Genomic DNA, 26,268 nt, shown 5'->3' with positions numbered 1-26,268 from the left:
CCCCCACCCCCAGCAATCACCACACTGATTAATTTTTGAAAAGTAAAGTTATGTAAGATTTTATAATGATATAAATAAAAAGTTTTAATTTCCAAAAATTATATTAAAAGGCAGACTCTATTTTTAAAAGGTATTTGAAATTCAAAGGAAAGGCAATATCTGAACGGTACACATCCCCAAGACCCAGCACCTGCCACAGGATGCAAAGGTTTTATAAATGTTGTCTTGTGTGACTGTAATGGCAAACATTGTGAGGACTTTTGCAAATATGCCTGCCTGCCTGTGTATTTGAGCAGAAATATTGAACTTCTAACATTTATTTTTATAAAATAGAGGGTTTAAAAAAATTTACTATGATCACCTTTTCTTTTTGTCTTGGGAATCAAGTTTGAAACTACATACTGTGTGGATATTAAAATACCTATCATTCCATAAAAAGAATGGGGAATGCAATAAATGTGAAGGAGTTGACCATGTGTGTGTGTGTGTGTGTGTGTGTGTGTACATATAAACATGTGTCTGCATCTTTTTCTTTGAACATTTAAATTAGGTTTCTGACAAAAATTATATACATAACACTAGAACACTAATTGGTAAAAATGGCCCAGAATGAATCTTAAAATTCCTTCTCTAGGGCCTTGAATTATTTGAGAAGACTAGCAGTTCATTTGAGAAGAGCATGAATTTTGTTGCATTCTGATACAGCTCGTTGAATTCCCTAGCCTGTCCTTAAAGGTGTTAAGTGAATGGTTTGTCTCCTGGAAGCCTCTGTCCTGGATCTTAGTTCTGTTCATGAGAGCTATAGAGAATGTCTGGTATATTTTCTTTTTTTATAATTTGAGTTATTTTTCTGTTATAAGTTATAAACCACACAAGAAACTTGCAAAAGTACCAATGTATATAACAAAAAGCTATCGCAAAATGAATGTTCATGCAATTAGCACTTAGATCAAAAACTAGAACATCACTAACACATAGAAGCCCACAGCTTGTCCACATATATACACAGAACACACACACAGATATACATACCATACATACACACAACACATATATAAGCATATACATACATGCAAAGTTTGAATTGATTTGATTTCTTCTTGTGTGTTGTGCTAAAGCGAAGTCCAAATAAAAACACAAACCATACTAGGCAACACAGATGCATAAACAGGGATTTGTCTAAATGCTTCATTAATGCTGCACGTTCATTATCCTTGAGCATAGCATGACTTATTGACTGTGCATCACCAGAGAGGGACGGCCCTTTGAACATATCATGTAATGTTATTGAATGTAGTTGTTTATGTCTTCAGATTTTTTTGGTTATCTTTTTTTTTTTTTTTTTTTTTATTCACCCATTTATTCATTTATTTATCTATGCAGCGAACTTTGTTGAGCTTTTTTTTTCAGATTTAATGTGTTTTATTGATTAAAATATTACATTTGTGCCAATTTCCCTTCCCTCTGCTCCCCTCCACCCGGTGGCCCCCCTTCCTCCAGTTGTCCCCCCCTTTTAGATTATGTCCATTAGTTGTGCATACAGTTCCTCCCAACCTCTCTCCGTCTATTCCATTCCCTCCTACCATGATCCCCAATTCCTATATCATCTCCCTCCCTCTCCCCACTCCCCCTCCCTGTTGACCTCCCCCCAATATGCTTCCCATACCCACAGTTCCTTTTCCACTCTCGTTGCCTGTTTAGTTTGCCTTTGTTTCATCTCCCTAGCTTCTGTTTTTTAAACCAGTCCCTTTAACATCTCATATAACAGTGGTTTGGATCTAATGAACTCTTTCAGTTTTATTTTGTCCTGGAAACACTTTCTCTGTCCTTCTATTCTGAATGACAATTTCGCTGGATAGAGTATTCGTGGTTGTAGGTTTTGGATTTTCATTACTTTGAATATTTCTTGCCAGTCCCTTCTTGCCTGCAGGGTCTCCCTTGAGAAGTCAGCTGATAGTCTAATTGGGACCCCTTTGTACATAATTCTTTTCTTCTCTCTTGCTGCTTTTAAGATTCTCTCTTTATCTTTAATTTTTGACATTTTGATTATAATGTGTCTTGGAGTGGTTCTCCCTGGGTCCAGTCTCTTGGGAACTCTCCTTGCTTCCTGGACCTGCAAGTCTATTCCCTTCCCCAAGTCTGGGAAGTTCTCCTTTATTATATTTTCACTCAATTTTTCAAGTTCTAGTTCATCTTCCTCACTCTCTGGCAAACCAATGATTCTTATGTTGGGCCTTTTATAGCTGTCCCAGAGGTTTCTGATCCTCTGATTGTTGCTTCCCATTTCCTCTCTCTGCATTGGTTGACTGCTTGTTCCTTCTCCATATTCCAGTTTGTTGAAATGAACTCTGGATTTTTTTCCCTCACCATCTGTCTCGTATGCGATTTTGTTCCTTTCGTTATGAATGTTTTTCGCTTCTTTCTCATCTTTTTCCAGATCTTTTGTGAATTCTGTAAGCCACCTGATAACAATGGCCCAGAACTGAGCCTCTGACAGGTTTCTTATCTGTTCATCTGTCAGGTTCTCTATCTGCTGCCTGGTGAGTTGTGCCACCGGGATCTCTATAGTTGTCTGCCTCATTTTGACAGATGCGTTTTGTTTTCTTGGGCCGGCTGTCGGGGGCAGTGCCTGTGTACGCGTCACAAATCAGCGACCGCCGGCGCCTGCCTGTCCGCGACCTATTTCGCAGCCCTGTGGTGCTTTCTTTGGGGGCGGGGGTCCAAGATGGTTTCACACAGTTATTCAGCTAGGAGACCGGGATCCTTCCTCCCGCCCCCCTGGGCCTCACTGTTCAAGGCGATGCGGTGGCCGCTCTCCCCAGCGCTGGGGTCGCGCACCGCCAGGGGCCCGACCGCAGCCGGGATTTCTTGCCGTCCCGCCTCGGTCTCAGGTGCGATCGCAAACAGCGCTGCCCTCTTTAACTCTTACCTGCCCAAATGGCACCGCTGGTTTATAACTTCATATGTTGGGCTTCCGTGTAGTTTTATTTTCTGGAATTTCTAGTTATCCTTTGTTTTGAAGTAGTTGTATTCCTCTCTAGTTGTAGAGGGAGACCTAGCGTGTCTGTCTAAGCCTCCATCTTGGCCGGAAGTCTTTGGTTATCTTATAGTTTTATTTTGCCTTAGCTCTGAACTTATATAATTGGAATCATATGCTTATTTTCTTCTATGTCTAGTCTCTTTCCCTTAACATCATCTTTATAAGATTCATCTATCTTTTTGTTTTTAACTATAGTTAATTTTCATTACTCTGTAGTATTCCACTCTATGAATATTATACAATTTACATGTTCAATCCTTAATTGGCAGATATATGGATCATTTCTATTTTTCAGTTATTATGAATAATTCTACTATGAGCATCATTTTATATATGTATATATATTTCTGTTGGATATTTTCTGGGACTAAATTGCTAGATCAAAAAAATGTGCATATGTTCTACTTTAGCAAAGTTGCCCTTATTGCCCAAATTCACATGAAATTATTTTTATTCTGCTTAATTTTAGTCATTAGTTTACTGTGTAGTGGAATATAATCATATTTTAATTTATATTTCCTTAACTATAATTAGTTTTATTGCATTTTATATATTAGTCATATATATTCATTTAAGAATATACTATTCAGCTTTCTGTCCATGTTCTGTAGGTTGCCTTCTCATTGATTTGTGGAAATGCTTTATGTATTCTATATATATGTCCTTTGTTGTTTATATGTGGTGAAAATAAGTTTCCCATTGCAGAGTTCAAATTTTACTCACTTACTGTGACTTTTGCTGAAGATTAATTTTTAATTTTACTACAGTCAAATGTAGCCATATCTTTATTTTGTGTTCCGTTTGTCATATAAAATGATCATATATATTCTTTTCTATTTTCTTCTAAAACCTTTATGTTATGAAGTGTTAGCTTGTCGTGTATAATCCAAAAATCTACCTGAAATTTGTGTTTACTTAGTGTGAGTTGAGATATAATTTCATTATTATCCAAACTGACCCAACAAAACTTTTTGAAGTTTCCTCCCTGTTCTACAATGCTTTTTTTTCCCCATAAAATAAAAGCCCATAGATGTTAGGCTCTGTTGCTAGATGTCAATGTATTCCACTTAACAACTTGTCTGCACCATATTGTCCTACATTAAGCAATGTGGAAGAAAAGAGGCCACCTGCAAACCCTGACAAGCTCAGGGGAAGCCAGCACGGTGGCCTTACAAACTCAGAGACCTAAAGTAACCACACAGGATGGTCTAAAAGTAAAACTTTCTTAAAGCAGTTCATGTCAGGTAGTCATGACCTAAATCTGCATTTTTCCCTAACAAAGGTCAGTCTTTACCTTAACTGAGGCTGTCTGTTTTCTTTTAGTATCTATGTTAACATATTTTTGAAATGTCAAATACCCTTTTTCTGACCCCTCAAAACGCAGGCACTGCACCACATGAAGACCTCAAATCCCCTCATTATTACTGTTATCATGTTAATTGTTGACTGTTAACTATTCTGTATCCACTTTTGTAAAAGTGCCTATTTTACATTTTATCCAACCCCAGAGGTTCTGCACTACCCAACCCCACCATTTCACTTTTTCCACCTCCCTAATCTATCAGCAGTGGACTTCTGGTAACCCCTGTTATGCCTCCTCTTTGAATTGTAATGTATCATATCAAACAAGGTGCTGAACTGCTATTCTTCAGAGCATTTCTCAATCCACTGAGATTTTTCTTGCCAGCAACTGTGGTCCATTTGGTTCAAATAAACTCACAAAATCATCTACAGGTTTGAATGTTTCTTACATTTGAGGTAACTTCCTGAAATACCCTGGTATCTGGTAGAGGAGGCCCTTCTACCTCTTTCTTCATTAAGAGTTTGGAATATAATTCACATAATATAAAATCCACTGTTTTAAATAGTAAAATTTGGTGATTTATAGTATGTTCACAATTTTGTGTAAACATCACCACTATTTCTAGAACCTTACTAATACCTGAAATTATTATTGACAACAAATCCCAATTTTTTTTATCAGCTCTTCCCCTGGAAAACACTATACTTTTTCTATGGATTTGCCTGGACATCTCATACAAATGGGGAATTATACAATTTGTGGAGTTTTGTGTCTCGCTTATTTTACTCAGCTTGTTTCCATACATAACAGTATTTCCTTCTTATGGCTGAATAAAGCACATTTTGTTTATCCAGTTATTAGCAGAGGGTTTTCCATTGTTTAACTTTTAGGATAGTATGAATAATGCTAGTAAAAACCTGTGTAAAATGTTTTTGGTCCTTTTCAGTACATATTTAGGAGAATTTCTAGGTCATATGGTAATTCTATTTTTAACTGTTGAAAAAACATCAAACTATTTTTCGTAGTGAATACAACATTTTACATTCTTACCAGCGATGCATGAGGGTTATAATTTTTTTTTTTTAAATGCTGTGGACATTACAGTCAGTGAGTGCAATTTCACTGTTTTTTTTTTAATTAAAAAAAGATAATTACAGTAGACATAAAATATTATATTAGTTTCAGGTTTACAAGATAGTGATTAGACATTTATATAACATATGAAGTGATCACCCTGATAAAACTGGGACTCACCTGGCACCATACATAGTTATTACAGTATTATTGACTATATTCCCTCTGCTGTATTTTATATCTCTGTGACTATTTTTATAACTGACAATTTGTACTTCCTAATCCCTTCAGCTTTCCACTCATTTCCCCCAACTTCCCTCCCATCTGGAAAAAATAAATTTCTTCTCTGTATCTATGATTTTGTTTCTCATTGTGGTTTGGATTGGCATTTCCCTAGTGACAAATGATGTTGATTTTTTTGTGTGTGTGATCATTGTCCATTAGTATATCTTATTTGGAGAAATATAAATATATATTTGAATGCTTCATCCACTTTTTAATTTGGTTGCCTTTTTTATTGTTAAGTTTTCACTATTCATTTTATATTCTGGTTATCAATTCCTTATAAGATATATATTTTTAAACATTTTCTCCCTTTCTATGGGTTGTCTTTTTATTCTATTGTCTTATTTATTTCAATAATGTAGCACAATTTTCTATATAGAGGTTTTACACCTTTCAATATTCATTTCTATTTTACATTTTTATGACATTGAAGAGTATTTCTATTTTCTGTTTGTCACTTGTATATAGAAATACAAGGTATTTTCTATTGGTTTAATATTGAGCAAATGACAAAATATATTACTACGTTAAATATTAAATATATTCATAATAGTGAATAGAAATGGTGACCCTGGGCATTCTTCTCTTGATCTGAAAGGGAAACTTTACTATTAAGTCCAGTATTTGTTATCGGTGTTTGGTAGATATCATTAGAATGAGAAAGATTCTTCTAAGAGTATTAATTATATGTTTTTTTAATTATTAATTACTGTAATAGGTACATGATTATTTATATTGTATTTTCTTTGTCGGTTTTGTTATATTTTACTAAAAATTTATTTTATTCAAAATTTTATTTTTAAAAGTCATTTCTAACATCCTCTCAACATCCTTTTAGTATCTTCTGGATTGGTGGAGATTTAACTTTTTATTTCTGATGTTAGTTATTATTGACACCACTCTCCATGCCTCCCCCCTTTCTTAAATTTGGGCATGCACATCAATATCTTTTTCTTCTATTAGTTTATATAAAGAAGCAGTTTTGGTTTGTTGATTTTCTCTATTGTATGTTTAGTACAATAAACAATATAATATTTTTCCTTATATTACTTTTGATTTTTCCCTATTTTTCTTTTGTCTGCATTTGTGTTGAGATGGATACTAATAACTGATTTTCTGTCTTATTCTTTTCCTATATGTATGATTTTCTCTTTTTTTAATTATAAGAAAAGGACAGAAACCATGTTTGGGCATGGTGATGGGGTTAAGAGATGTTAGCTCTTGTTTATGTACAAGTTACGTCAAAAATATGGGATCATCATAGAACCTCACTCATATTCCCAGTCAGCCTTTAAAAACCTGGCAGGCTTATAAGGACATTGTATGTGATTCTCCTTTTTTTCTCACACATATACATAACATAAAGCTTTTACACAATACTTTGACCCTTGGGTTTCCATTTAAATATATACCTTGTAAGTATCAACTCTTTTCACTCCTCTATTAGTTTCTTTTGATCAAGGTATGTACTTCAAATAATGTTCAGTGTTACCTGTGGGACTGTATTCAACTGTATTTGCTAAAATTTTAAGTTTTCTTTTTATGTTGTACATACTCATTGTATTGGTATATAGAAGCACAAAATCAATTCTATTGTTACTATTTTTAATTTTTTTCTAGATAACTATTAAACATAACTGCATTTTTTCTTTGTTATTCCAACTATTTCAAACGTGTCGTTTTTACATGTCTATTTAAATAAAGTAATTTTCCTTTCTCTTAAGCCCTCTGGGACACTCAGTACCCACATATGGTTACTTCTCCATCGTCTCTGCACATCTCATGCCCAATATAACCTCAGAGGGTATCTCTTAAATGAACAAATATGACTAAAAATTAATGCATGCATGAGTAAAACCATTGTATATAAATGGAAGTTTGCCTGTCAAATGCATACTTCAGGTCCTTCAGGAGGAGGTAGCCATGCCATAAAACTGTGAGCTCTAAAACTGGAAGGTCAAAGTCTGTGTTCTGACTCTACCTCTTTTGAGTTTTGTTAATTCAGAAAATGTATCTATATATGTTTCCTAACCTATAAAAAGGATATTTTAATACCTAGTTCTTATAGGATTGCTATAAGTAGTGGATAAGTATTCTTATGAAGATACCTAAAACAGTGAACATGTTTGTGCCAGAGGGCTCATAAGTTTAGAAATACCTGAAACTGAGATGCAGTCTTACCTTCCTAAGAGTCCATTTCTTCGGTACCCTAAATAATGCTCTATTCCTCAACACCATCATGTAGTTAGCTGCCCACAGCCCCTCTTATTTTCCATTTCAAAGTCATGAGTTGTAACTGAAAGAAGAATTTAAATGTCACACCTGGTATTCCACCCTCACAGTCATGCTTCTTGTATCCCAAAATTAGCTCACTGAATATATGTTCTATAACTCTTCTGACTGGATAAATTGCCTCAAAAAACTAAGAGTGGGCTTGACATGTCCTTTTTAGGCCTCAGTTATGTCTTGGATTTTTATTTTATTATTTCTTTATTGAACTGATTGGGGTGACATTGGTTAATAAAATTATACAGGTGTCAGGTATGCAATTCAGAGGTTAAGAGGGTAATAAATGGTAGTGGAAATATACAATAAAATAAACCATTAAAAATAATGATAATTCATCATCTAAATATTGTATTGTGTAGGCACCACAAGTCAATCTCCTTCCATCAATAATTACCCCCCTTTACCCTGTTCAACCACCCCACTATCCACCTTTATCTCTGGCAATCACCATACTGTTGTTTGTATTTGTGAGTTTTCCTTTTTTATTGCTTAATTCCTATGCATTTTTCACCCAAGCCCAAACACCCCTGCACTCTCACAGCTGTCAGTCTGTTCTCTCAGTCTATGTGTCTGTTTCTATTTTGCTTGTTAGTTTACTTTCTTCATGAGATTCCACATATAAGTGAAATCATATGGTAATTGTCTTTCTCTGACTGGCTTATTTCACTGAGCATAATATATCAAATCCACCTATGCTTTCGCTAAGGGTAAGATTTCCTTCTTTTTGTATGGCTGAGTATTATCTCATGATGCAAATGTACCCCAGCTTAGTTATCCACTCATCTACGGATTGAAACTTGAGCTGCTTTCAAATCTTAGCTTTGCAAATAACTCTGCAATGAATTAGGGGTGCATGTGTTCATTAAAATTAGTGTTTCAGGTTTCTTCAGATATATTCCACAAAGTGGAAATTTGGGTCATAAGGCAGGTTCATTTTTAATTATTTGAGAAACTCCACACTGCTTTCCAAAGTGACTGCACCAATCTGTATTCCCGCCAACAGTGAAAAAGGGTTTCCATTCCTTCAAATCCTTGCCAGCACTTGTTGTTTGTTGATTTATTGATGATATCCACTTAGACAGGTGTGAGGTGCTATCTCATTGTAGTTCTAATTTGAATTTTTGTGATGATTAGTGACTGAGCATCTTTCACATGTCTTTCAGCCATCTACATGTGCTCTTTGTAGAAGTATCTCTTCAGGTCCTTTGCCAATTTTTTAATTAGATTTTTTTAATTTAGGTTTTATAAGTTCTTTATAAATTTTGAACATTAACCCTTTATCAGATGTGTCATTAATATGTTCTCCCATTCAGTGGGTTATTTTTATTATGTTAATGGTTTCATTTGCTGTGCAAATGCTCTTTAGCTTGACTGACTTCCATTCATTTATTTCTTGTTTGTTTCCCTTGTCCAGGAGATATATATTAAAATAATATTGCTATGAGAAATGTATGAGGCTTTATTGCCTACATTTTCCTCTAGAATTTGCATAGTATTGATTCTTCCATTTAAGTCTTTAATCCATTTTGAGTTTATTCTTGTGTACGGTATAAGAAGGCTGTCTAACCCAAAACACTCATTTGAAAGAATCACCCCTATGTTCATTGCAGCATTGTTTAAATTGCCAAGATATGGAAGCAGCCCAAGTGTCCATCAGTAGATGAGTGGATGAAACAATTATGGGACATTTATAAAATGGAATACTACTTGGCTGTAAAGAAGAAGAATATTCTACCATTTGTGACAGCATGGATGGACCCGGAGAACATTATGCTAAGTGAAATGAGCCAGTCAGAGAAGGACAAATACCATATGATTTCAACCATATATGGAATCTAATGAACAAAATGAACTAACAAGCAAATACAGACAGACTCATAGATAGAGACCAGGATGACAGCTATGGGTAGGGGGCTTAGAGCATAGAAAGATTAAGCAAAAAGGACTCTGGAAATGGACAACAGTGTGGTGATTGCAGTAGTGGGTATAAAGGAGATAAATGATAATGGAAAAAATACAATGAAAATAAATATCAAAAGACCCCATACTAAAAGATTCCTTCAATATTTGCATGAGTGTTATTCAGTGTTCATTGTTAAATATTTTCATGTTATTAAAACAAATGTTAATGAAGAAAAATTGCAAATAGCATGAATAAAAATGAAGCAATAAATAAATTGTAGCATACACTATCATAAACTACAGTCAGATATTATTTTAACATAGAGAATTCTGAACCAGGACCAGAAACAGAAAGAAGAGAGAAGATTATGTCCAGCATGACTCAATTTATTTCAAGTTCAGAAAGAGGGAAACTAAATAATATATTGCAAGTGATATATACATAAATAATTTAAAACTACACAGAAAATCAGAAGTGTGGCTAGCTCTGTGGGGAAAGCACTTCTGAAGGGCTGAAGGAACTAAAACCAATTTTACTGAGTACAGGTGCTGAAGTCACAGCACTCTTCAAGAAATAGAAGAGTTACCACTGGCAGTCTTGCTGAGCAAAAACCTTTGATTTCAGAGTGTAATTTCTTTTGATTTGTTTGGAGTTTTACAGAGAAAGGTGAAATACTTAGGGACTTTAGTCATTCTCTGGGTATTTGACAATGAAGGAATTATACTGTTCATATACAAGCTTATTATATCAAAGGCATTATATTGTGTGTATACTTATATTTTAATTTATAACATAACTAGTAATAATTTGAGATGGGAGAATTCAGCTTGTGTAAAAATTCCCAGGTAAAGAGAATCATTGGATGAAGGATGCTGAGCTAATTCTCCTCCTCATGCCTCTTGTTTTGATAACTGTCCATTAGAGCAACGCATACAGCCTTCTCTCTGCTCCCTTGATCTGAATTCTGGCAAAAGGCACAGAGCTCATCTAGCTCAGCCCACTTTGGGCTTTTGCCTTTCTCACTGCCTATTAGTCTCTATATTTCTGCCAAGTTCACTGTTACCATACAATAAGCTTAGAGGGGTCAATTGGGTCCTTTTGGGAGAGACCATTTGTTATTTTGATGTGGCAATGACTAAGCCAGAAAATCTCCTTAACTTGGTGGTGGGATATTAAACCTATTTGCCTAAATATTTAAAACAACATTTTCCAATCATCTTCATAACAAAACTGGCTATTTGACCTCCACTTGTACATTTATTGGGTCATGGTCCTGAACTGATTCCAAACTCAGGAGGGGAAGAACAGGGTATTATTTACTGATCCCTAAACCCTAAAAGCAGTGAACATAATAAAACGTGTATTGGCATGATCAGCCCAAACATGGTTTAACAGCCTTAATTCCTTTCAAGACTCTATAACAAAACAATATTCTACATACGGACTACAGAGTGTACACACCCCAGCTAGTGGAGGAGGTATGTCTTTTTTATAATAAATCATTATTGTGTGTTCTAAATTATTTGTTGTTGTTTTTCTTTCTTTTCTTGCCTTTTTTTTTTTTTTTTTTTTTTTTGCAGGGAGGAAGACCTCTGGAAAGGATTTATATTAAAATAGAACATTTGGAAACCTCATAAGGCAAAAGATAGGAGCGCCTAGTTATTAGAACATCTCTGTTTAGTAATCCCTCCTACTACTACTCTCCCTCAGCCATTAAAAAGAAAGGATAAAGAGAAGCTGAATTTAGTTAAAACTCTATTCAACTAAAGTCACTTCAAATAACCAGCAATCTTTTCTTACTACCTATATAAGAATGATAAGGTTTATTCATTGGCTGATGAATGTGTGGGGAAAAACACTTTTATAAAAAACATACGGGATTTGGGAAATGAGTATTTTAATTAATAACAATGATTAAAAAATCAACTTTTGCATGATTAATGTAAACCTGTTTTACTTAACCATTACCCCTGGTTTACCAACTATTACTAATACAAATTGCAAAGTTTTTGCTATGATGTCAATTCTTTTATTCAACTCCCCAATGTATATCCTAAGTGAAGTCAAAGGTGATAATTATTTAGATGTTTAAATTTATTCTAACAATTATATACTCCATGTATCTATTATTGAAATGCTCATAAATAAAATAATGTTAATTGCATTCAGAAAAAAAATTAAAAATCATTATTTCTTCTTTCCTTCGATTAAAAAGCAAACAAAAATATGATTGGAAATAAACAGATTAAATGTCTAGTCTATAGCACCAACACAAAGGAAAATAGACTCTCTGGCTCACACACAGACAAACGAAGGTGCCTCTACCATAAATTATTTTTGCTGAGAAAACACATTCTTGAAGTACTTAACCCTCTTTTTCCCCATTCTTGCATCAAGGCTTCCACTTGTTTCACTGTACCCAATCTGTGTTCTTTAGAGCCAAGGGTGAACATAACTGATTCACACTCAGTATGTGGAGAGCTAGTACCCCTTAACTTCCCACAGAGGTTTGCATTTAGAAAATGTTTATTTACAAGTAAGTTCTCATTTAGAAAAATATCAGGACTCTTTAAAAAGTAAAACATTTCCAACCAGTGCCAAGCTATTTTGAGGTGACAGGCCATTTTGATAAACTGTTGGAATAACTAGGATTATTTGTTGAGGAACCTAAGAACTCCTGGGATTCAAAGGACTAATGGAAACTTTCCTATTTACCCCATTCTCTAATTTTAGGTATTCCTTCCCCCAGTTCCTGATATCCATCTGCTTTCTTCAAAGGCTCAACTTTCTTCCTTATCCATTTCAGTGTAAGATATTAAACCAAGGCGCTCAGGCAGGGACACCTTAATGGGCAGCCAGTCAGTTTCATAAACACTAGATGTTTAAATACACTAGAGTAGGGGTCCCCAATCCCTGCGCCATGGACTGCTACCAGCCTGTAGCCTGTTAGGACTGGACCACACAGCAGAAGGTAAGTAGATTAAAGTCAAGGCTAGGGGTGGTGTGGGGGGCTGGGCTTCAGCGAGGCAGGGAATGGTGTCCACTGCCACCACCGCTCACTGCTGCAGCCTGTCCCATGCAGCCCTGCTTCAGCCATGATGATCTGCAAGCTTCCAGAGCAGCCACTGTGACTTCTCCTTCAGGCCCTGGAATTTGACAGCTACCAAGATCCACATCAAGTCAGCAGACGGTGAGAAGCTAGCCAATGAATTGCATATGCCGTCACTTCCTGAAATGATGGTTGGAGGCAATGTTTCAAGAATGCGGCACTGTTCTGGCTTTGGGATCAAATTCAATGCTACAGATGCTTTAAGGTGTGTAAACAACTCCCAAGGAATATTCAATGTAGCCTGTTCGGTAGAGTGGCAGGAAAGCACACGGAGGGTGAATGCTCCAAGGAGGTTATTAAACCAAGAGACTGGACTCATACACCAGATTATAAGGGGACATTACTTGAGGAATCACTCAAGTTAAAGATTGTATCTACAACAGGTCATATAGATACAGAGAAATTGAAAGTCAGGAACAGATTGTTTTTTTGAAAAAGTTCTGTTTGAGGATGAACTTCATGATCATGAAATTTTACACCTAGGTGTGAAAATTATAGTAATTCTTTACAGCTTTTTCCTGCTGTTGCTTTTTTATTTTTTTATTTTTATTTTTTAGAATTGATGGAGTGCCTATCAGAATGAATGGCACAAGACTTTACCATGAGGCTGACAAGACCTACACATTACAGGAATATACATCATGAGACAGAAAAATTGCTAATTGAATGCATGTTCTGCCTTCCTTCTTCACTGAGCCCAGTGAAATAGCACAGTGTTTACTGATCAAGGAGGCAGTATGTGAGAAGCTAATTTCCAGAATGGATTGATCATATCCCACAAGAAAATACACCTATGCAATAGAATGTCATACCACATGCTCACTGTGGAATCTGATGGAGACCTTGGCTATGTAGATGGGGGTATTTTTATTATGAGAATTAATTGCCTTGTCTATATACAGATTTTCAGTAGCTCTAAAGGAAAAAATAAAATGAAATATTTTTGCAGGCAAAAACCAAATAACTAAAACAAATAAATAAAAATAAAGTCAAGGCAGAATATCCTGAGATTGCCACAAAAGCCCTGAAAAGCCTGCTTCCATTTCCAACATCCTCTCTTTGTGGAACAGGGTTTTGTGGAGTGACAGCAACCAAAATGAGACTGGACACAAGCCACACATTTTAGGCATCACTGTCTCATCACCCCCAGATGGAACCATCTCGTTGCAGGAAAACAATCTCAGGGCTTCCACTGATTCTGCATTATGGTGAGTTGTATAATTATTTCATGATATATTACAATGTAATAATAATAGAAATAAATAGCACAGTAAATGTAATGTGCTTGAATCATCTTGAAAATATTCCCCCGCTCCCCTAAGATCCATGCGAAAATTGTCTTCCATAAAACCAGTCCCTGGTGTCAAAAATGTTGGAGACCATGCATTAATGCATAATTTGGGAAAAAATGGAAATAAGATGCCTTTTAATTTTGATCTTCCAATGAAACTCATTATATATCTGCAGAATGTTCATTGTCCCACTCGTGCCATAGAACTTGAATGAAATATAAACACACACACACACACATACACACACTAAATAAAACAAAGAATACTCCTTTGTATTCCTTACCAATTCCTCATTAAATGCATATTTAACATTTAAGAATATTTTTACAGGGCACTCCAATATTAGATTTTTCAGAGTTATTATGTATATAGATATCCTCCAAAATAACCTGGGTCCAGGCTTTTTTGTCTGTTTGTTTGTGTGTTTGTTTTTTTAATTCCTGCCCCAGCCTGGAAACCAGCTAAGAATGAGGTCTGACAAGTGGAGATTTAGTCCCGGTGCCATGAACGAAACTTGGATGCTGCAATGTTGCTTAATTCACTACACTACTGAAGTAACCAAAAAGACTTTGTTCAAAATTTTTGGTCCTAGGGGAACAGTATATCTTATTTTCTTTTTCAGTACCAAGACTATTTTATAAACAATAAATAAAGGCATCGAGTGTGGATGTGAAACCCAGTTCCATCACTGGCTGGTTTCTTGCCCTTAGGGAAATTAATTAGACATTATAACCTTAGTTAACTCACATATAAAATAAGAATAACTACCTGTTACAGATGATATTGTGTCGCACCAAACATGGACATGTTGTATTTGAAAAACCTAGTCATTGTATCTTAGACTATGGCCTTATTTGAAAATAGGGTATTTTGCAGAAGTAATCAAGTTAAAATGGGATCTTATTGAAGTAGAATGGATCCCTAATCTGGTATGACTGGTGTTCTTATGGAAAGAACACCATATGAAAAGACAGAGACACAGACAGAACACCACGTGAAGATAAAGGGGAGATTAGAGTGGCACATCCACAAGATGAGGTGTGCCAGAATTGCCCCCCAAACACCAGAAACTGGGAAAGAGGCATGAGGGTGCTTCTGGGTCACAGCCCTCAGGGGGAATGAGCACTGCTGACACTTGGTTTCAGACATCTAGCCTCTGAAACTCACGATAAATTTGTGGCTTAAGTCACCCAGTTTGTGGTACTTGGTTATAGCAGCCCTAAGAAATTAATACACTACCCAACAAGGCTATTATGAGGTTTAAATAAAATTATTTGTAAAACATCTGCCATAAGATAAGCCCTTAATAAATTATTAATAATTATAACAGTGTTGTGATAGTTTGAAATCAGTCAGCAGATTATGCAAAAACTATATTTGATTTATTCTTCATTTTTATTTTTTGAAATTTAGAAATCAAAGTATTCTGGTGAAACAACATTAGAGATGAAATTACAAAGAAGATAAATCTCATGTCAGTGTTTGCTAATTATATGAATCCCCTATAAATGGTTTGGCAGGAAATGAAGTTAGAACACTTAGCTAAATTGAAGTTTGGGGATTATCTGTGAATTTAAAGAATCCATGCCACTTTGGCCCCTATTAGCACAAATAATTGAGAGGAAAATTTTGCCAGTTATGCTTTTCCATAGGCTTAATGTGGACTTACATATTTAAGTAATTCATGAGCAGCCTTAAATGGTGCCATGGACCAACAGTAAAGGACACAGAGCTACTCTGTGACCTTCATTTTGGAGATGAGCAAATTGAGGGTCACTGAGTTGATAATAAACTCAAGATTAGATAGTTTACATTGGGGGGGGGGCGCTGTCTCCTAACTTCCTGTTGAAAATGAAGTGTGCCTTTGAGGATTTTGTGAGTGTCATTATCAGAATTATTCAGAGCTCCTATAGTTGTCAGAAGCCCAACACTGCCCACAGAAGCTTTAAAAGCAAGACTGTGGGAATTCAGATCCACAGAGAAGAAAGTAACTTTACAACATTTTCAGTAAAGAAGCCTCAAAAATTGCATTTGGGGAAGAGAACAGTACTGGGGACAGAGGGCAATTATTTTTACACTAAAATTATAAGCTCTATAACACATTTAGAGAAATATTTTACATTGTTTAGAAGATCCATTAAACATGGCCTGGCAGGACCTTTCTAGGACAAGTCATGACAGCCCTAAATGGTATTTGGAAATGTGACTACCTCAGACTGAAGTCATTTGCATTCTATTATGAAGCACATAGGGCACTCTGACCATTAATATTGTTGGGATGGCTGAACTTTGGCCCCTCATATGATTTTTCAAATACAGAGTGTACTCATAACCTGCTAAATAACTAACCCCACTTAAATTAAAACAGGCTGTCCTCTTTCACCTCTGCTATGCTCAGCTTTTAAGTAGGAAGAAATATTAGATTTTTCATACAATAAACTTTGCTTCATTGTTTGCATTTTTTTTCACTTTGGGTTATTATTTATATTTCTAGTCTTTATAAGACATCTCATGTTGCCTGCTTTAAGGATATCAGTACTGTATGTAATTGAGCAGCCCAGTTCAAAATCTAATCCATAAAAAAAAAAAAAAAAAAAAAAAAAAATTCAGTTTTCTAATGTGGCTTCATAGCCCAGAACCAGAACTTTTCAAGACACTCAATAACACCAATGCAGGGATCCCTCTAGACAACATATCAATTTGTATTATGAAATGAATTATGGCCATACTCACCAGAGCTCATATAGTTAAGTGTCTGTCAGTGTTTCCATTATATTCTGAGGTCTTCTAACTTGGTTGCAAAAATGTCCTTCAGGCTGAAGCGTATAAGGCCATCCTAGGAGGTGAGGCTCCCTTTGTTTAGTTTTACTATTTAAAAACACTAGCTCTTTGTTGGGTCTACTTGTATACATTTTTTTAAATTTAAATTTCATTTTAAAATTAGTTTACATTCCACATTATTTTGTATTAGTTACAGGTGTATAGCATAGTAGTTAGATGACTACATACTTTACAAAGTTTCCCCCTGATATTTTTAATATCCATATGACACCATACATAATTATTACAATATTATTGATTAGATTCCCTAAGCTATAGTTTTCATCCCTGTGATTATTTTCAACTGCCAATTTGTACTTCTTAATCCCTTCACCTTTTTCATCGAGTCCCCCAACTTGCCTCCCCTCTGTCAAACATCAGTCTGTTTTCTGTATATATTATTCTACTTCAGTTTTGTTGGTCATTTATTTTGTTCTTTAGGTTTCACATATAAGTTAAATCTATGGTATTGTTCTCTCTCCATTTCTCTTATTTTATTTAGCATAATACCTTCTAGGTCCAAACACCTTCATGCACTATTGGTAGAAATGCAGATTGGTACAGATCCACTATGGAAAACAGTATAAAGATTTCTCAAAAAATTAAAAGTGGAACTGTCTTATGACCCAGAAATTCCACTTCTACATATATATTTAAAAAAACACTAATTCAAAAGAAAATATGCACCCCTATATTCATTGCAGCATTATTTACAGTATCCAGGATATGGAAACAACCCAAGTGTCCATCAATAGACTAGTGAATAAAAAAGCTGTGATACATATATACAATGAAATATTACTTGGCTATAAAAACAATGAAATCTTACCATTTGGGACAGCCTATATATATTTTACAACGAAGAGAAGCTATTTTTCTCAATGAATATGGCTGCCAGAATAATGGTGGTTCTAATGTGGTGAGCTCCTGGTTCTAAAGGTCTTATATCTGGGTATAATCCACATTATTCTGTGTAGAGGATGCCCAGGCTCAGAAACTGAGGGTTACCGTGTGAGACAACTGCCCTCCAAAAGTTGTAGATGTATTTATTAGGACTCTAAAATTTAAATCCAGAGACCTGCCTTTATACCTTGGATGGGATAGGACTACATTATATTTAGGGTTTCCCTGTGTTTTCCCTTTTCCATGCCTCTATCCTTATCATGAATCCCTGTAAAATCTTGCCCTTACTACCATATCTATTGAAAAGTTCCTAATTTATGAGGAGACTACTACAATTTTCTCAAATAGACTCAGAAGTTTTTCCCCTAAGTCACTTTGCACCTAACACCTATCCACAATATAGCAATTATTATGTGATATAATTTATCTGTGTATGTTTATCAGACCGCACAAACTGAGGACAAAGATTTTGTTTTATTAGCACTGTGCTAGACATATTAAAAATGTTCCATAAATATTGATTGAATGAATGGATGAATGGTGGAAATTATGGCAAGAACATCCAAGGGATGAAAAAGTAATTTTTGAAAAGAACTACCTTTAATATGATTTCCCACATTCAGTTTTCAACCTTCCAGATAGTATAAATTCTCATATGCCCCATAATGAATAATATCCCAGAAAACTGAGCGACTTGTAAACTCTTGGAGGAAGTAATATATGGAACAGGATTTGTTGAGAAAATTACTGATTGAGGAGCTAGAAGATGAAGTGTCTGTTCTTAGTCACTGACTCTGTGACCCTCTTCAAGTTACTTAAAAGCTCAGTGATTCAATCTCTCTTCAAATGATGATAAATCATATCAGTTCTTGTCTGCTTCTCAGGGATGTTTGTAGGAAAATGTGTTAGCACATCAGAGATAGTTTAAAGAAAAAACCTAAACTAAATATATTATATAAATTAAATATTTGTATATTGCTATTGCATTCTATGTACTAAATAATAACTCATTATAAGCAATGGTGAAATCAAATTAGCCCAATCAAAAATATAATTAGAATATTTGATTCTTCTACTTGTCTTGAGCAGTTGGACTATATCCATTCTACAAGAAATGGAATAAAAAGTAGATTGTTCCATCATTTCTGCATTTTAGGATGATCTACATGATTATTATGATAGATAAGCAGTCATGTTCTACCTGAATCACAAAACATTTTCAAGGAGAGGAGCCAAAAATAATTACAGATGCTTTTAGAAAAAAAATGACTGTAAGAAATGATTTGTTTTTTAAACATGGGTTTGCAAACAGCTTAAACATTGAGGGATATAAAGCTTCCAGTGTATCTCAAGGTCAAATTTATGAATCAAATGTGTCAGTGTAATCTGGAATACAGAAACATGCAGATTCCCATATTTTAATCTAGACTTAAACAATAAGTAACTCTGGGGTGGGATCCAAGATCTGCATGTTAAATAAAGTCTCCAGATGATTCCTGTGATGATTCACAGGACTGAGAACCACTACAAGAGTTTATTTTACATCCTTTGCTTCAGGAGGCAAATGAAGAAAAGTATAGATTGCAGAAAATCAGTAGCAGGGAATTAAACTTCCTTGTGTAGTAAGGTGTAATAAATTCTCCTTGCCCTTTAAATTCACATAGTATGCTATCTTTTGTAACATTTTGAAAATAATTCGAAATTTATTTTCTAATCCTATTTAGGGGAAAAAGATTTGGAGAAATTTTGGGTAGGTTACGCTAAAAAGAGAGGAAGAGGGAGTTGATAGTTCCAGTTTGCTATATGTTACCAAAGTTCAAGAATAATTTGTATTTATAGAGAAAAGGGGGATTCCAGAAAGCTTTTTTAGTTTTTCTTCTGTGGACTCCTAGAGGCAAGCTTACCTGCTTGAGGTTCACAGTTACTTTGATATGCTTTTAAGTGTTTGTCCTTTCAGCAATTATCAAAACAAATTGGTTGCAATGTGTTGTGTCTCTATTACTAAATAGACACATCTTTATTGCTTTGTTTCTGTGAGTAAGATAGCACAGAGCCATATGAAAATTTCAACAAATTATAGAAAAGAATACAGAGGCAAATGAAAAGCACCTGAAGTTCTAATATAGAGAGGCAATTACTTTTCTCATTCTGGTGAAAATTCTTCTAGAGCTATACACTCACAGGTTCTATTTATACAAATTATACCTATAATTAAAGTTACATATATTTGCATAGATGAGTATAAATATATGCTTATACATAATTGTATATTGTATTTTTACACATTGTATTGCAATTTGCTTTTCAATGCCAATGACACTTTTAAAAATCTCATAATCATGAATACCTATGGTATCATCTGGAATATAATTAGACTTAAGTCAGAGCTCCTGTCATCTGTTTTATCTACTTTGATCATGTTTTGGTGAAAAGTATCCCCTACTTATAAAACCACTATATTCCTCTTATTTTCAGATCAGGGATTCCTGGAAACTTCCTTCTCTCAACGCCTCTCTGCCTTAATTTCTAATTTGAAACCATTTTACCACAAACCTTAAATGGAAAGATAGAGCTAAACATGGGTGCTATTATAAGCCTTACAGAGTACCAGAGTTATGCAAGATTCATTAACATCTAACTAATACAAGGTATGTGGCTTCTCTCAGTCTTTTCACATTCTGTTGACTTCTATCTGCACTTCTTAGAGAGTGCTTTCTTGAACAATTTTCCCTTAGATGCAAAGACAACCAAATGAGTTTGACATTTTATTTATTTCAATACTTACAATGTTCTAAGTGCACTTTACAGGTTATTTTGTTGAAATCTTACAGCCAGTATATAAAGTAAAAGGCATTCCTGTTTTTATAGTAATACTGAAAAGACTGAGTCTCAAGGAGGGCAAGTAGGCTGTTTACATAATTTATCACCATGTAGCAGGCAGGGGATGGAGAAATGGGGTGCAACTAAATGTTTTAGAACTTGATAGAGGTTGTGAATCCATTGCTAAGGTATAAATTCCACTGAAATGTTCACTTTACATGATTAATTTTATATTATGTAATTTTTACCTCAATTAAAAAATAGTGGGACATGAATCAAATCCAGCCTGATCCCAGACACCAAGCCCTTAACCATTACAAAATACTGCCCACAATATGACTATATTGGCTCCAAAAATTTTCTTAATTAACAAAATTAATAGCTTTTTACTGCATAAAATTTCAATGTCTCCATCATGCTGATAAACATGCTAAATCTCCCATAAAGTAATGGGGTGTATAGGGGGGTGGTAAGTATTGTTTCTCAAATTACATTTTCCATTGAACCATTTTACCTTGAGTATTTCTACAAAAATGTGTTTCATAAAACATCTTTATGGAATCACTGTTTTCTTCAAAGCTCTCAAAAGAATGTTTATTACAGAATTATTTCCACATGGATGGTCTATTTAGCAAATCAGCAAAACGTCACAGGAATTCAGGCAATATAGCAAACACAGGGTAGTTTACTAGAATTCCCTTTATGATCATTTCCTTAGCACTTGTTCATAATAGAAAAAATGGCCAAAGGAAGCATGCAATCACATCTTTTGTATTCTATTTGAAAACATTTAATATTTACTTTTTAGTTAAGTTTTATGCAAATGGTAGCTCTTCTATGTGTACATAAGACTCCTTAAATTTCATAATAAAACAAAATATGTAGGAATGTGTAGCTTCAGCATCCTGCAGTTTTATCACAACAGCTTCTGGGCTTAAGAAAGGCTTTCTTAAGCAATTGGAAACAGTAACTTTCTGAACTTGAATTTAAAAAATAGATATTTTATATAAATTTTGATGTTGTTTTTTTGTTCAGTTGTTTTTTTTTTTGTAGGAAGGACATAATTTCAAGAAAAGTTAAAGCAGTTGGAAATTTAGAGCAATGACTTACTAAAAATATTTATTTCATCTTTAATAGAAACCAGTTTATAACCCAATACTATTCCCTTTTTCTGTATTATCCACTATAATTTCAGAGAAAGAATGTGGGATTTGGAATCATTCAAAACTGAGTTGGTCTGTCACATATTTATTTATGTGCTTTATGAATCCATTTCCACTCTAAACATGGGAAGTCTTACTTTGTAGAATTTTCATAAGTAAATAAGACATAGATGTAGACCTATCCTTCAAAAAATATGTAAACCCTCTTAATCATCTCACTCTTCATAACCAAGAATTATGTCATCATTATTTTAGTTTCACTTCCCTACTTATAAAGTCTGAAGCCCATGTGAAGCCATTTCCTGGATTTTTAAAAATGTATTCTGTAATCACTGACCTCTTTTGGTTATAATTATTACCAACTTGGTAATGTTTACATTTGGATCATTTTCATTACCATTTCCTTTAATGAACCGCTAGCATTATTGAACCTCTAGCATCCTAACTGGGTGCACTGCAAACAAAACCTAATACACTTAGTTTGTATTTGAACTATTCAATTCTCATGTCAAGAGGAAAAGTGGGAAAATGTCTATATTTATGAGTGTGTGTGTGTGTGTGTATCACACTCTCTCACACCAAAAAACTTTCCTACATCATGAAAACAACACCACTTTTTTTCTTATAAGGAAACAGACATTCAGTGTAGGCTCTCTTTCAATCAGTTCACTTCTGTGTGTTTTTATTAACATTTATTTTTAATAAGGCAATTCTTATCATATTGAGAGCTACAGGAAACCATGCATATTCTCATATGTGAAGTCTGTGATGTGCTGACCTATGATGGAGGTTAATGAGCAGTAAGAATAGACAGAAAGAGGCTAAGCCTAAGTCAGATCTGGTGTATTAGGTAACTATATAAAAGTAGCCTTTAAGAGGTGTTCTGAAGAACCACCAGAAGCATGGCTTTGTAGCATGTGGGCTTCAGGTTTATATAAAATACTGAAGACCAAAGATAGAGCAGCAGTTACAACCAAATGAGAGTGGGTAACCACCTGCCAAGGAGAGTGATACAGTGAAATATTGTATTCCTTCTCCCTCTTCTGCTCCAGCCCCCAGAAATAAAAACATGAAAAGAGAAAGGGATTGAAAAAGCACAGCAATATGGTCCCTTTACTGATTTTTTCACTGCCACTCAGCCCGACCCCCAATATATTCAGAGCAAATAGGACATCAAGGCTAGCCTGTGGTCAAGCAAGGAGAAGATCTCTGAAATAAATATGAGGTGTACATTTTTTAATAACCCAAAATAAGACATTTTAGCAATAAAAAGTGACTGAAAAGCTTTGGAATCTCCATATGTGATACATGTAGCAAGCACACCACCTGGTAGGGAAGTGAGTTTGCCAGAACATAGCAGGTAGTGTTTAATGAAAAAAATAAAAAAAATAAAGAACAATCATATTATTTTCTACCTTTAGTATTTCAGATTCTTCTGCCAAACCCATTTTCATAATCTTCATAGTAAACGAATTTTAAAAACTAACTTCTTTTAATTTATATTTTTGAGCAAGCAGCTTCCTTGCTCCTTTTGCTCAGTCTTTCTATTCCCAGTCAGCTCCACTGAGGCTCTCTAGCAATAAGCATATAGTCCAGGTTGATATTCAGCCCTTCTGTACTGGTACTGGCTGTGCTGACTATTGTAAATACCGAGTATTTACATACGCTTGGTAAATTGGCACTGACCAAAATCCCATCACCCCCACTGCTCTTGCAGTCTTGGCATCTCCTCCAGGTGCCCCCACAGCACAGCAACTAAAGGGTCACTGCTTGTCTAGCATGGGAGCTTCTCGTTCTCTGTTCCATTGAGTAGACCTCAGTTTGGTTTGTACCAGTACTGCATTAACTTTAAATTTTGACTGTAAACCCAGTCTACAGCAAAAAGATCAGAAAACCAGGGAGATACGACTAACTATTGAATGCCTCTCCTGAATTATCAATTGTTACTTTAGCACTGGACGCCCTCTATTGACAAGCATGCTCTGGTCTATTAGACCATCAGATATTGCTTCCTTTCCTTTTACTTTCACTTGGTGTTGTCCATGTTTGCTCCTGGTAAACTTCCAATATTGCCTGCTCAACTGGACTTCTATCGTTGTATCACTGGACTTTGCCGATAACGGGTTTGCCCTCTGAACTGAACTTTCTTACAGTGCCATCTCCAGAAAGACCTCTTTACAAAATATCTATCCATTTTCTGTAGGTAACCCGAGTTCCAGGTCACAGCCTAACCAAGCCTTTCCTCTTTCCCTGTGTCTGTATCACACACCAAAACATAACTTTAGTTTTCCCACTGGAAAAATGTATATACCTTACTGAAACTACTCAAATTTGAGTAATGTTGAGAATCTATGATAAATTAGAAAATTTTTGGGTTTTAAATACAATTTCAGGTCCAGGGAGTGGAAGAATATTTATTTATTAACAGTACAGTAACAGTTTTGAGGATCAGGGACAATTCTCTCTCTTTTTTTTAAATTTATTTTTTAGGTTTTTTTTTTTTTTTTTAAGGTTTATCTTTGCCTTAAGTAAGTCTTGTCCATTGTTTCTGAGCATCTTTGTTAATACATTTTTCTTTGCATATTTATTTATTTATTTTTAGAGAGAGATGGGAAAGGAGAAAGAGAGAGAGAGAAACATCACTGTGTGGTTGCCTCTCACTCACGCCCCCAACTGGGGACCTGACGTGCAACCTAGTCATGTGCCCTGACTGGGAATCGAACCAGCGACACTTGGCTCACAGGCCAATACTCAATCTACTGAGCCACAGCAGTCAGGGCTCAATTCTCTATTTTAAGGACTTAAAGTTATCCTCCAAGATCTGCTTCAATATTTTCTTGACTATGGAATCTTATTATATTTATTTCTATCCTTGATTTTTCTCCAGGGCTTCAGACTTATATGTGCATCTGCTTCCTGACTGTTTACCTTTCTGGACTTCGAAATAAACCTCTTCATCTTTTCTACCATCTCCACTCAGCAATCATACAATAGATATATGTTGATACATATACATGCATATATGTGAAACATATTCAAATATAGTCAAAATATTATTCATAAGAGCTCTCAAAACTCAATAATATAAAATAATCCAGTTATGAAATATGCAAAATATGTGAAAAGACATTTCACTGATGAGAATACATACATGTCACATAAGCACAAGAAAAGATATTCAAAATAATTAGCCATTAGAGAAATAAAATTTAAAACTACATAAGATATCAGTACACACATATGAGAATGGCTAAAGTAAAAATATATATATAGTGACAACACCATATGTTGTCAAGGATGCAGAGAGAGAATGTAGGTGTCATTCTGAGGCCTATTGTTTTGTGGTAAGCCACTATCTTGAATGTGCTCACATGACTTCGTGTGTGTATGGAGAAAGAGCAAGTAAAAGAGAGAGAGAAAAAGGGAGAGGGAGAGGAGGAGGGAGAGGGAGACTCATCTTATGAGACCACCATTACCCTCAGATCAGGAACCTACCCTATGTCTTCATTTAATCTTAATTACCTCCTAAAAGCCCTTGCTATAAAATTTCACATTGGGGCTTAAAGCTTCAACACATAAATTTGGGGAAGATACAATCCCATTCATAGCAATCAGTTTCCTCTGCTCTGTAACAAAGTAACACAAATTTAGCAGCTCAAAACAATACACATTTGTTATATCATAGTTTCTGTGGGTAGGTCCAGGTACATCTTGGCTTTATTTTTTGCAAGACTATAATCAAAATATAAGATGAGGCTGGGTTCTTATGTTACATGGAAGCTTCACTATCAATACATTCACTTCCAACTTGTATGGAGGAAATATTTCTGTATCTTCTTTTACTTTCAGATTCATAGTACTTCTGACACCAGGTGTGTGTGTGTGTGTGCATGCATGCGTATGTGTGTGTGTGTGTGTGTTTATACTATGCATTTCTCAAATACCAAGTAAGTGTCCTACAATTTAATCCAATTCTGCTACTAATGGAGTTAACAATGGTTCCATGGGTTAAAGGCTCAGTCTCATAAAAATCCCCCCCCCCCCCCGCATCCACACACATACACTTCAGATGTCAATCTCAAGTCCAGGTTGTTACCTGAGCTTCTAACAAACCAGCTATCAATCATAGGTTCCCATGACCATCTCCTCAAGTTCTATTAATTTGTCAGAGTGGCTCAGAGAACTCAGAAAAAGTTTACTTACTAGATTACTGGCTCATTACAAAGGATATGAATAAACAGCAAGATGAGGAGATATATAGGGTGAG

The 26,268-nt window shown here is 35.1% G+C and overlaps 1 long non-coding RNA gene and 1 pseudogene across 1 annotated transcript in view; one reads left to right on the top strand and one right to left on the bottom strand.

Annotated features, from left to right (window-relative positions):
* The window catches only part of LOC150013008 (uncharacterized), a 493,123-nt gene that overhangs the window by 314,846 nt on the left and 152,009 nt on the right, over window positions 1-26,268 (bottom strand). The window lies entirely within an intron of this gene.
* On the top strand, window positions 12,981-13,805 carry LOC150013009 (TIP41-like protein pseudogene; annotated as a pseudogene).

This window comes from Furipterus horrens, unplaced genomic scaffold, assembly GCF_987537825.1.
Source record: "Furipterus horrens unplaced genomic scaffold, mFurHor1.1.pri manual_scaffold_4, whole genome shotgun sequence".
Taxonomy (NCBI): domain Eukaryota; kingdom Metazoa; phylum Chordata; class Mammalia; order Chiroptera; family Furipteridae; genus Furipterus; species Furipterus horrens.
The sequence above is the reverse complement of the archived record's forward strand: the minus strand, read 5'-3'. Positions and strand labels throughout refer to the sequence as shown.